Consider the following 13,675-nt stretch of genomic DNA (forward strand, 5'->3'; position numbering starts at 1 on the left):
TAATACGTAAGTACATATTCCACTCTGATTCCTTTGACTCAACCCGACACCAAAGACTCCTCCCCACCTCCCCCATTCCGTTTTTGTGGCTCCTTCTTCCACAGTGAGAGCCCTGGACCCCGGCAAGAGGATACAGCCACTTACTCCATCTATCCTACGATACTTGGAAAATATTTGAAAAGTGACATAATGACAGCAGCCATACCATTATCAAGAACAAATCTAGTTAGCAAAGTTCAAAGTTATTTGCATTAAGATTTATCTTGTGCTGTTAGAATGATCGGTTTGTCACACAACTAAATTAACTTATGTTTTTGATACCGGAGTTTGCTTTTTTTTTTTTTTTTTTTACCATTTTGTATTAAACTCTATTTCTGAACATTAGAATATATACAGTGTAAAAATCACAATTATATATAAAATTATACCCAAGCCACTTACCTTCAGCCCTTCTCTCTACCCCATTCTTAACCAATCCCCAAAGGTCACCACTTTGACTAACCTCTACATTACCATTTCTGTGTCTCTTTTTGCAGAAATATGCAAATACAATCATATATTTTTATTGCTCCTTCCCAACAGTCTTAACGATATGTCCTCACTTAATCTGGAAATTGTATCATATTAACTCTTAAAGGTCTGCCCCATTATTAATTTTACCCATCACATTATTCAATTAATTGTCAAGCCACCCCACGTCATTGCCTCCCTCATGCAAAATTTCCACAAAACATCAACTAGGAAGGACAACGTGGGGCTCGATGAGGTTGCAGAAAGAGGAGGTTAGAAGGGAGACCAGAGACTAGAGGCAGGTCAGGTCCGGATAGTAACATGACGTCTACCTGTGATAGATTCCAATACAGCATCCCCTCTCTGTGGAAAGATGGTTTCAGCAGGACAAAAAGGAGAAGGAGTCCCATAATGTCCAAGCAACAGGGTTTTCTACAGACTCAGACACTGTCCAGACAGTTGCCAGAAGTGAGTAGCAGGGTTCCATGGGCTGTGCCAAAGACATGGTCTTACTCAGCAGATTAATCAATGCATAAGGGGCAATGTGTATCAGATAAAGAAAGTCTGTTTTGCAAATGGGAACGTTAAAGCATTTGTGCAGGACTGCACACACCTATGGCACAGTGACAGGTGAAATGACAGTTACAAATCAGTCTTGTCCTCAAGAGCAGGGATTCTCAACTCGGGTTATCTGGGAACCCTCTGAAATCCCTTGCAAAATGTCCGAGTGGATTTCAGTGGGGGGAAGTATGCAGAGTTTTCGTCGGGTTTTGAAAGGAGTTTGTGACTCAAAACATTTTAAAAGTTCAGAAACACTGGTGTGGGGGCCAGGAAACCAATGGGGGAGCAGATGGCTGTGGTCATCGGATTGAGTGGACTTAGCCAATGCAATCAGTGAAAATGACCTTCCTGGGCTTCATCGGTAATAACCACGGATGCTCTTGGCATACATTATTTCCTGCATCCTTGTAACAGTGCTTTTAATGAGCCGTGCCCCAGAGGGATCAATAACAATCCCAAGGCCATGACATTGGCAAATGGTAAAGCTGGGATTCGAGCCCACACCTGCCTTATTCCAGAAGCCACAGGCTGAAGCCAGCATCGAATGGCTTTTCACCAGTCTGGCCACTGCTGATGCACCATATCTAGTCCCGTGGACCTTACTTAGAGACTAAGCAGGAACATAGCCAGAGTAGCTACCACATGGTCGTGGGCACCCACAACCTCATCACTGCAAAGCCAATCAGGGCTCTTTCAGACTATTCTCGCAACCTCGGCCAGCCATGGCCCCCGCAGCCTCGCCTCACCAGCGTCTACATCACCGGGCTTGAGCGTGCAAAGGAGGCTGCTCAGTCCTCAGCTCACCTGAGCCCAGAGTGGGGCTCTGCTACAGCCCTGCTCTGGCAAGCTCCAGCCCCTCCTGTGACCAAGTCACCACCTTTACCCACCTCTGCAAACTGGGTCCCCATAGAGGTCTGCATTCTGCTTCCTTTGCCCTGTGCCCAAGGCATCTGCCTGGACCGTACTCCTGCCTGCTGGCCCATTCCCAGGAAGCCTTCAGCCTCAGCCTCTCCATCTGCTGGCCCGGATTCCAACCCTGGTCCAGAGCCTTGCTATTGTACACGCACCCTCTCCAGCATCGACTCCATCGGACCACCCTGCCCTCTGGACATGCCATGGTTTCTTCCAGATGGAACAGCTCCCAGAGCCTCCAGCTGGGTCTGCCGTTCTCAACAGCACTTCAGATTTGTCTTTAGATGCATAATGTCCTTAAAGGCTATGACATGAGCCCTTCTTACAATCGAGAAATTAATGCCGAAAGCTAAATTAGAGTTTAGTATTATTTTTACGTCATTCTAAAAACTTTGTGTGATATACCCGCGTTGTTAAAAGTGCTCTATCCTACAGAGGAGATGCCCAGCGGGTCCAGAATACCTTGTGAGTACTGATGTTGATAGGTAAATAAACATTATTGAGAATGAGGCATCCAGTGGGAACACAATTAATAACAAATGGAAAGAATCCACTTACTTAAAATTATAGCAAAATGTTCTAATTCCACTTTCCTTTGACTGTATTTTTCTTGTAACTGGTCTTTTGCCATGGCTTCTCTCTAGAGGGAAGTTAGGAATATTTTCCAATATTTAATAAGGAATCATCCCCTTCTTAAGGACATCCTCGTGTTTCAAATCTGGTGTTTGGCCTCAATTGAACAGATGGGATTTTCCGTTAGATTTTTGAGAGAGACCTTGGAATCCCGAAATCCTACCTCTTCCAATAACACCGCCATTCAGCTAGTTGGTTGGCAAACACATTTATAGCACTTAGCAAGTGCCAGGCACAGTTCTAAACACTGCAAATGTTAGCTCCTATGGCAGACACCCCTACGTACAGAAGCATAACCTTGTAGAGTTAAGTCCATGAAGATGAGGCTCTATGTATAATCAAAAATTTTCTAGAAGTAAAATTTGCTTTTAATTTTATGCTATCCAGGCCAAAGTGTAGGGGTGTGTGTGTGTGTGTGTGTGTGTGTGTGTAATGCTACATGAGAAGTTAACAGGATGGGAGAGGGGTGAGTGGGAAGTGACTGCTAATGGCTTTCTATTTGGGGTGATGAGAACATTCTGGAATCAGAATAGTGCTGTGTGCACAGCTTTGTGAATATTCAAAAAACCCCACTGATTTGTACACTTTGAAAGGGTAAATTGTACAGCATGTGACTTGTATCTGGATCTTCTCTTACGTTACAGGCTAAGAAGGCAAGAAGAATAAATAACATTTCTCTTGTCTCCTCTCATGTTCTCATTGTCCACACCCCAAACTGGCCACGACGTTTTCCCCTCTCGCCTGGGTCTTAGCTGGAGAGAGAGGAAACAATGAAATTGGAGGAAGAGAGAAAAGAAGGTGTGGCAGTGCTGTGGGAGTGACCAGAGTGGCCGTCACCACTTGGAAGTGGAGAACATGAGCAGAACGTGAACATCCCGCCCCTCCACCTGGCCCCAAGCCACCTCGAAGCTTCTGCGTTCAGCAGCCAGGTGACCACCAAGCCAGGGCCGATGTACCTGTCTGGGTGCTGCTGGGTGCTGGAGTGGGGCAGTGGGGACAGGCAAGGGACAAGAAGATAAGCAAAAAATGTATCCATGCAAGAGGTGCACGATTTTCAGGAAGAGAAAGGCCAGGAGGGAACACCTCGGCACGGGGAGACGTTCCGGAGGCAGAGGCGGAGCTCAGAGTGCAGGGACGTATGGCTTCTGCCGGGGACTCGGGAAAGCTTTCCAAAGCAGATGCATTTGAGCAGGGTCTTGAAGGATGCTTAGAAGTCCACCAGGCCAAGGATGCACCAGAGAATGGGTGTCAGGAATGACCGTGCGAGTAGAACATAAATGCATCATGGTGGCAGAGGCCAGGAAGGACCAACAGAGAAGGCCCTGCGCGCCATACTGAGAAGGGGACCCAGCAAAACGCTTTCGGAAGGTGACAAAAGACGGTGCACTGTGCCTGAGAACAGCCACGCTGGCGGTGAACAGATGCTGGACCTGGGGAGGAGGGAACAAGACGCCAAGAGAAGAGGATTCAGCCCGGGTCACTCCCAGGGCCTCTGGCTTCATGATAGGAATTGCATTTTAGAAAAGTCGAGTCTTCTGTGGCTGTGGAGAATCCTGGGTCATGCACGGGTCTGGAGCTCAGGAGACAGGACAGTCTGCACAGACATGGTGGGGCTCAGCCTTCCAGGACACGGAGGCTGTGGCCGAGAGAGCAGGAGGAGAGCTCAGGACGGACAGAGCCACTGGGGGCAGGGAGAAGAGCAGAGTCCATCAGGAAGCCGGAGAGAAAGAGGAGGAATGCACACAGGCAATGAGAAGAGGGGAGGAAATGGAGGGGAGAATGTGTCTAGAGAGGGGCGCACCAAGAAATGTGGGGCTCGAAGGAGGCTTGTCAGACGTGGCCGCGAGGAGGCCGCTTCTGGGCCGAACGCCACGCCCAGTGCTAGAACCAGATCACCCCACACGCTCCCCGGATACACGGCGATTTCTCCTGGAGGAAGAGCTAGGCTTCTGCGTCCTAAACAAAAACGATGAGGTCCAGACAGATCGGTCGCTTGTCAGACACCAGGCCCTCCTGACACGCAGGCTCCCTTGACCCCGCCTGCCTCGCCAAGAGCAGACACTCCTGAGCCAAGCCTGTGCTCACGGCAACGAGGAAGTCTCTCACAGACAGCCCTCTGCACAGGCCTGACAGTGGTCCCCAGCACACTCCCAGAAAGTGCCTTCCGGAGGCCTTTTTGAAATGCAGGGTTTTCGGAGTGTGGCAGAAAGGTCTGTCGAGAAAAGAAGAAAGGAGCCATCACATGAGAATGAGAACTCTATGTGCTTACATGATACGGATAACGTAGCCATATCCTAGTGCCTCCTCACTGAGCCCCGGTGGTCGTTGGACTCCGTGCTGCTCTGGCCCGCATTCTAATGTTTCCGGGCTCCCGTGATACCGGGCCACCTGCACCGAAATCAACGTCATTCACTATGTGAACAAACTGGTCAGACTTTGATCTGAAGCCTTGACCTGATCCCCATTTAAATTCGTTCTTTGTTTGAAGGTTTCTACAAGGCTCGAATCTGCCAGAGAATTTTTCAAAATGGGGGTTGCGGCGCCCGGGTGGCTCCATCGGTGGAGCGTCCGACTTCGGCTCAGGTCATGATCTCGCGGTTGGTGGGTTCGAGCCCCGCGTCGGGCTCTGTGCTGACGACTCGGAGCCTGGATCCTGCTCCGGATTCTGTGTCTCCCTCTCTCTCTGCCCCTAACCCCTCAAATATAAATAAACATTTAAAAAAATATTTTTAAGTCTACAAAGTGGAGGTTTCTTACTTGCCCAGTGGGCTCAGGAGCAATACAGGTCCTTTCTCTCTCCGGAACAGACTGTGGCCTCTGCTTTCTGTGTGAAGGCATTACCCACCCCTGACTTGCTTCCAGAGAGCTCCTGTGACCTGAGCTGATGGTCAACTTCACCCAGGCTACTCCCATAGCTCTCAAAGACTCCCAGAAAGCATTTGAAATCCAGAAGATCTTGATTCGGTTAGTCTGGTGGGACTCAGGAGGCCACAGTTTTGTGTTTTTTTCCTAAATATAATTTATTGTCAAATTAGCTAACATACAGTATACACAGTGTGCTCTTGGCTTTGGGAGTAGATTCCTATAATTCATCACTTCCAGACAACACTCGGTGCTCATCCCAACAAGTGACCTCCTCAATGCCCGTCACCCCATTTCCCCTCCCCTCCCGCCCCCCATCAACCCTCAGTTTGTTCTCCATATTTAAGAGTCTCTTATGGTTTGCTCCCTCTCTATTTGAAACTATTTTTCTCCCTCCTTTCCCCCATGGTCCAGAATTGGACCCACAAATGTATGGCCAACTAATCTTTGACAAAGAGGAAAGAGTATCCAATGGAAACAAAGACAGTCTCGGGCAACAACATGCAGAAGAATGAAACTGGACCACTTTGTTACACCAGACACAAAAATAAACTCAAGATGGATGAAAGACCTAAATGTGAGACTGGAAACCATCAAAACCCTAGAGGAGAAAACAAGCAACAACCTCTTTGACCTTGGCCGCAGCAACCTCTTACTCGACATCTCTCCAAAGACAAGAGACATAAAAGCAAAAATGAACTATTGGGACCTCATGAAAATAAAAAGCTTCTGCACAGCAAAGGAAACCATCAACAAAACTAAAAAGCAACTGATGGAATGGGAGAAGATATTTTGCAAGAGACATATCGGATGAAGGGCTAGTGTCCAAAATCTATAAAGAACTTACCAAACTCAACACCCGAAAAACAAATAATCCCATGAAGAAATGGGAAGAACACATGAATAGACACTTCTCCAAAGAAGACATCCAGATGGCCAACAGACACATGAAAGGATGCTCAACATCGCTCATCATCAGGGAAACACAAATCAAAGCCACACTGAGATACCACCTCACACCAATCAGAGTGGCTAAAATTAACAACTCAGGAAACAATGGACGCTGGCGAGGATGTGGAGAAATGGAAACCCTCTTGCACTGTTGGTGGGAATGCAAACTGGTGCGGCCGCTCTGGGAAACAGTGTGGAGGTTCCCCCCAAAATTAAAAATAGAACTACCCTATGACCCAGCAATAGCACTGCTAGGAATTTCCCCAAGGGATACAGGAGTGTTGATTCATTGGGGCACATGTACCCCAATGTTTATAGCAGCACTATCAGTAATAGCCAAATTATGGAAAGAGCCCAAATGTCCATCAACTGACGAATGGATAAAGAAGATGTGGTTTATCTATGCAATGGAATACTACTTGGCAATGAGAAAGAATGAAATCTGGCCATTTGTAGCAAGGTGGATGGAACTGGAGAGTGTTATGCTAAGTGAAATAAGTCAGAGAAGACAGATACCATGTTTTCACTTGTGTGTGGAATTTGAGAAACTTCTCAGGAGTCCACAGTTTTTAAAATGCCCCATTTGTCCAGCCGGGTCATGCTCTGATAAAAGGTGCCCGGGAAAAGTCATTCTGACTCCAACCATGACCTTAGCACATCACTCTAGCACATTAGCAAGACAGAAGCTGATGTCAAGGTGTCGGCGTGGTGTATTGTTTCAAGCTGCCTGCTGCCTTGGGGGCTGAATTAATTACTGTATGAACTTACAGACACCCCAGTTCATCCCACAAAAGAGTTGACATGACTTATCAAATGCCCCCCCCCAAAGCTTTTACAGTAAAAGAGTAAAATGGTGAAGAACTGAAAATAATTTTCTCCTTCCTGGCTCAGAAGGTCTGCCGCCTGGTTCATATTACCCAGAGTCCAAGCCAGCAACGTCCCCGAGGGGAAAGCCAGAGGGGAGCCCCCAGTTGCTCGGTAAGGCCCCAGGCAGGGGCAAAGCACTTGCTTGGGAGCAGAGGGGAAGGAAGACTAAAAACTAATAATAATAGCCAGGAGGCTCGAGGCCCTGCACCAGAGGCACTGTCTCACATCATCTTATCAAACACCATCCAGATGGGGGATGGGACAGTGTGTATTAGTTTCCGGCAGCCGCTATAACAAAGCACCATAAATGGTGCGGATTCACACAACAGCGTTTTTTTTTTTTTTTTTCCCCTCTCTCAGTTCTGGATGCCAGACGTCCAAAATCTTGGACTCTGTTGGCAGAATCGTGCTCTCCCTAAAGACTCTCGGGCAGAGGGGTGCCTGGGTGGCTCAGTCGGTTAAGCATCTGAATTTGGCTCAAGTCACGATCTCGCAGTTTGTGAGTTCGAGCACCGCGTCGGGCTCTGTGCTGACAGCTCGGAGCCTGGAGCCTGCTTTGGATTCTGTGTCTCCCTCTCTCTCTCTCTGCCCCTCCCCTGCTCCCGCTCTGTCCCTCTCTCTTAAAAAATAAAACAAACATTAAAAAAAAATTTTTTTAAAGACTCTCGGGCAGAATCCTTCATGTGGCTTCCCAACACGTGGAGGCTCCCTGGCTTGTGGCCACCTCACGCCTAATCTTCATATCATTTTCTTCTCTGCATGTCTGCTGGTCCTCTCCTCTCCCCATAAAGACACCAGCCTATGGGTGTAGGGCCCACCCTGACCCAGGATAACCTCTTCTCAAGGTCCTGAATTAATTACAACTGCAAAGAACCTAATTCGAAATCAGGCCACATGCACAGGCACCAGGGGTTGAGATACCGACATATTTTTGGTGGGATTGAGACACGATCCAACCAGCTGCAGGGGTGTTACCGTGCTACCCCTCTTTAGAGACGGAGACGTACGAGGGAAAGTTCAGCAGCTGAGGAGGGCACGGAACTGATAAGAAACACAGCACAGAGCAGAGGTGTGTGCAGGGGCCAGTGTGTGTGAGTTGCAGAGGAAGAGAGAGACGTCTTTGATCTCTGATTGTATCCCAAAGCAAAACTGAGTACCCAGAAGGGGCATTGGTTCTGATCCCTCTAGAACCAGGATGCTCGAACAGACCGTCTAACCCTAGGGCAAGGGCCACCCATAGTGTGGCCCACAGCAGGCAGCTGCCCGCCCGTCCCCGATCTGTGCCGTCGGCACCGGAGACAGCTGCCCCGAAACGGAAAGACACATTTTCAACAAACACACACTCTGGCTTTTCTTCTCCCGAACGAGCCAGGATGCTAATTAACAAAGACTCACTGGCGAGGGTCTCACCTGCAGCTCACGAGGCAGCCTTAATTTGCGGGGATTGATCATAAATCCTCATTTAATGGGAACCATCCCTCAGCTTGCGGGGAATATGTCAGCTGTCACAAGCGCCCAGAGGCTTCGCTTTCCTCCTCCGGTGAGTCGAGCCTGATGCTTGGAGAGAAAGCGCACGAACCAACCTCTGGAAAAATTACAGAAATCGAGGAAGAGACATCTGAGATTCCAGACCACTGATCCCAGACTGAGGGAATTACAGGAGAAGATGTGACAGTGGCGGGATGCCACGTCAGTGCACCCTTGCCACTCGCTTAGAGGAAGGGGTAGGGGGAGGCGGGGAGGACAATACGGAAAGTTAATTAACCTGCCGAATGGATAATCCCTCACCCGCGTTTCAGAGCCCAGAAGAGAAAGGCGGCAGGAAGGACCCCGGGTTTCTTTCCAAGGGTGGAGGGGAGCACTGGACAGTTTCGGCCCTCGTGCAGAGAGCACTTAGGAGCCATCCCTCCCTGTCCCGATGCTGGCCGTGCGCACGCGACACCAGAGAAATCGGGAGGCCAGCCTGGGGTCGGGGCTCCCGACCCAGCTCACCCCATCACACCAAAACACAGATTTCCCGTCATTGATTCCCCGGTGGCTGCGGCCAGCTAGGACCGCTTTCTTCCCAAAGCGCTGGGAGGCCACCGGACGGGTGGATACAGATGTCAGCACGGGGACCAGGCTAGGCCGGCTGGGCCGAGGGGCGTCGAACAGAACCTAGGATTTAGTTCAAGCGGCACAGCTCCTTCTGCAAAGACGCCCCAGCATGAGGAAGCAGAGAGCCCAGAAGCTGGTTGTTAACATCCTGGAGTCAGACTCCGATCCTACTAATCGAATGTTCCAGAAATGTAAAGACACGGTAATGATATTTATCTACAACCTCTAGTACTGCTGGTGTGGAGCTTGTGAACCCTCCAACACTCGGGCCCCGTGGGCCTCTGCTCCCGCCCCAGGACCCTCCCCCATGCCCACGACGCTCAGATGGACGACCCACACACTCTAGTCTCTGTCCCGGCTCTGGCCGCATGTGTCCAGCTCCACAGATGGACCTGATCCCTTCTGCCTCCCGTCACCTGGAAGCCCATCCCTGGCTGTGGTCCCCAGGGGCATAGCCGCCCTGTCCTCTGTCCTACCCCTCAGGTCTCAGGCTGGCCCGGTGTCCACTTGATCCCCTGTGTGTCTCCCCCTCCTGATGTCTTAACTCATTTCGTCCTTTCCTCCCAATTGTCCCATCCTCACTGAGACCCTCCCCGCCCCTTGTGGGGCCTCTGGCCGTATGCTCCTAACTGCCCCCCCGACAGCTGCTTCTACGAGGGTGGCCGCGTGCCGGCCTGAGCCCCTCCACAGCCCCTGAGCCTACGCGGGTCCCCGCATGACCCGCAGGCCATCCGCAGTCCCACGTGCCCACCGCCACCTCAACACTGTACCCTAACAACGCAAAGCCACGCCAGTCCCGGCCCAGCACCCGCCCTTGTGCTGAGCCCCCTTCACAGCCCCTCTCCCCACCGCCTGCTTGACCAACTTCATCCTTGAAAACCCTTTCTGATGTCTACAAAGCCTTCTCGGACAGCGCCCGCCCCCCACGGTCAGTTCATCCCTGCCCCCCTTCCTGCCCCTCCCGCTCATATGCCCCTGCACTCATCACCTGCCCTGGTCGTCTGCCAACACCATGGCCGGGAGCTCCTCGAGAGACGCCTGCCTCGCACCTTCCCGAACCCCAGAGCCCACTGCTCTGCCGGGCATGGATGTGTGTGTGGGCCACAGTCCCCCCGCCCTGCCTCGGGGACACGTCATGTTGATGGCACGCACCTTAGATACGACGTCATAAGAAGGGCACTCCAGCTCTGTGGGCTCCCTCCAAACCCCCAGTCGAACCAGCAGACGAACCCAAACGGAGGCCCCGACAGGGGCCTGAAAGTCCTCCCCCAGGCAGAAGAGGACAGGGAGACAATGTCCACAGTGAGCCCGGACCCTGGTCCTGTGGCCAGGATAGGATTTCTGTCCTTTCGGGCCAGCTGGCTGTGAGGACTCTCTGGCATGGGGAGGGGGTAGAGACCATGGAAAGTGTGGCCACCCAGCTGCCTCCTGTCCCCCCCCGCCACTCCCCGAGTCACTGCATGCCACTCCCCGCCCAAAACCGCCCAGTGCTCCTCTCCACCCTTGGAAAGAAACCCGGGGTCCACGCTCTGGTCCGAAAGGCTCTGCTGGGCGTGGCCCTGCGGCTGCTCCAAGTTGCGTTCCCTCCCCTCCCTCCTCGCCGTGGCCAGCCACGCCGAACCCCCTCCATCCTTCAGGCACCCCCCACCCTGCCCTGTTGGCCCGCCCTCCCCTGGGCTGGCACGCCTGTTCCTCTGACTCTCCAGGCCTCCTTTTGAATGCCCCTTGGAGCAGCCGCTCTGCCCATGGGGGACACCGGCGTCCCTCCAATGGCGGGGCTTTGCCACCCTCAGTTATGATGTCCTGCCTGCTGACCGCCAGCCCCACCGAACCCTAGGCCCCATGCAGGCGGGGATCGCAGATGATCTCAGCAGACCCAGGGCCGGATGGCTCCCGGATGCTTATGGAAGGGTCGAAGGCATGCGATTACGCGTCACGGAAAGCCCGTAGAGACTCTGGTGCCAGTTACACAGGGATCTGAAGTGGGACTTTGAGACACGGTATCTACTGCAGAACCTCCTTCCCCGTAAAACAGCAGATAAAGACACCACTTCGTAAGGTTGCCAGGATTAAGTAAGTCTGCGCACTTAAAGACCCAAGGACCATGTCTGGCACGGAGTCACGTGCTCCTTAGCCCCTAATTTTTTAAAGATACGTCTAAGCCAACAGTGTGCGTTGTTTAAAGCCTGTCTCAAGCCAACTCCACCACGATCGTGTTTTATCTCTACCCTAAGTCATGCCAAACAGCCCATTTAAAAAAAAAAGATGTTAACTTTCTACCCTTCCCACGTATTCTGAGTTCTGAAAAGATTATAACAACACAGGCTGAAGCACACGTCTCTCCCGCTGCTGTTAGAAAATAGAAGGTAAATTGTAAATGTGCCCCGAGGGAAGGGTAGCGGCACCGTCACCCGTGCAAGCAGGCTGGGGTCCAAGGAAGGATCGGAGGAGAAGGCGAATCTGAACAGAGAACGAAGAGGGCGGAAGTTAAGACCACAGAGCTCGGCCCTCAATCCCGTCTCGGCTTTTCAGCTTACCTTGGCCACGCTGCAGAAGGAAAAAGCCCTTTTCTTAGTGATAATTACACCACTTACCCGAAAACGATGTAACACGGTGGGAAGAGCATAATTTATGGTAGTGAGGACAAACGTCTGTCAGGGGAGACAGCGTGCAGAAAGGGGGAGAGATTGAAGTCCCCCAAACGCACTGGGGACGGAGGCGAGGCCTTGAATAGGGACACCGGGCCTGGCACCACTGGGCCCAGGAACAAAAGGCAAGTCACACAGCAATTTGCCCCAGAAAAGGGCACAGAGGCCTGGAGAGAACATAGCCCTGCCGGAGAGACGTGGCACGGCTTTGTTTCTGGGCGCTGGGGCGTTCCTGAAGGATCGTTGCCATGCGAGGGGGCCTTGTGCACGGCAATCAAGAGCTATGTGGGGGAATCCCTCTCCGTGAGGGTCGATCAGTGCTGCTGCCCGGTGTGTGCGCACAGGCTGGCTGGGGACAGCTGGCTCCTCGCCGTGACCGGCCGCCAAGCCCGAGCCCATGTTGCCTGAGCAGAGCCAGAGATCGTGGGAGCAGAGGGAACACTGGGGGTCCTTGCTTCTAACCCTTCAGACTGCAGGTGAAGACAGGGGGCTCAGGGCCAAAGTCTCAAAGCCCTGAACACCCTGGGCCAGGGCCCCCTTGGACACACTGCGCTGCCTGACTTCTGAACCCAGAGCTTCAAAGAAAGAATCACTCCCTCTGCCCAGAGACGCTGGCTTAGGCAAATACCTAAGATAGCAGTGTCACCAGACAGGCCGCTCCAGATTCCAGCAGGACAGCTTTTTGTCAGATTCTCAATCACTAGCAAATGCACCACGGCCGGGCTGAAGGTCAGGCTGGGGACCCCGGCACCTGGACTCTGGGGAAGGCAGGCAGGACAGCGGGGAACATGGACGCGCCCAGCTCTCCTGGGTGGTTGGAACAAGTCCTCACTCGGGCAGGCCGCGGCTCCAGCCAAAAACACCCAACTCTTGTGTGCGGCTGAGTGTTGTGGGTCAAACGGTGGTACCCCAAAAGTGACGTCCACATGCTGGAATGGGGATGTGACCGGGTTTGGGGAAAAGGGTCTTTGCAGCTTTCCCGGGGTGCATGTTCCTGCAGCCAAGGATTCTGTCCCCGGCTCCTCACACGAAGGTCCCCTCGGCTACATCCAGAAGCTCGGAGCTATAGCACTGAGCTATCCGCACCAGGGGGCACAGGGGACGCGACCAACATCGCAGCCAGCCCGGGGCTGCAGGGGCTCCCAGGACACAAAACCTTCAGCTCTGACCCAGCCAAGTAGCAGGCAAACCAGGACAAATAGTTCATCCTCCCTGCAGCCTTCCTCGAGGGTGGTAACGAAGCCCCCGGCAGGTGCAGGCGCTAGAGTGCCTCGACTGCTACCCTGAAGATCTCAAACATTCCCTGAGCAAAGATAAGTTGGCACAGACCCCCCAAAAACCTTTTTTTTTTTGCAAAGGCAAAACTACCCCAAAGGGATCTCTAGCAGTAACGAGAGAAGAATGGTCCTGTCCGTGCCCCTCCTTGTACTCTCGCACCCCCACCCCCAGCCACAGGCCCGTCTGGGGGAACATGATCTGTGGATCGCAGAGGGAAATTCAGTCCAGTGGCTGGGACTATTCTCAGCTTGGTGGCTTGTTTCTACTCCACGGCCCCACCCCAACATCAGCTGGCCACTGAGAGCCTTGCCAGGAGGACCTTGGAGGCTGGCCGTCCCTGAGGCCCACCGCCGTGC

This window comes from Lynx rufus, unplaced genomic scaffold, assembly GCF_022079265.1.
Source record: "Lynx rufus isolate CCGP_SWC_20201006 ecotype Redwood Valley unplaced genomic scaffold, mLynRuf1.p SCAF_2, whole genome shotgun sequence".
Lineage (NCBI taxonomy): Eukaryota > Metazoa > Chordata > Mammalia > Carnivora > Felidae > Lynx > Lynx rufus.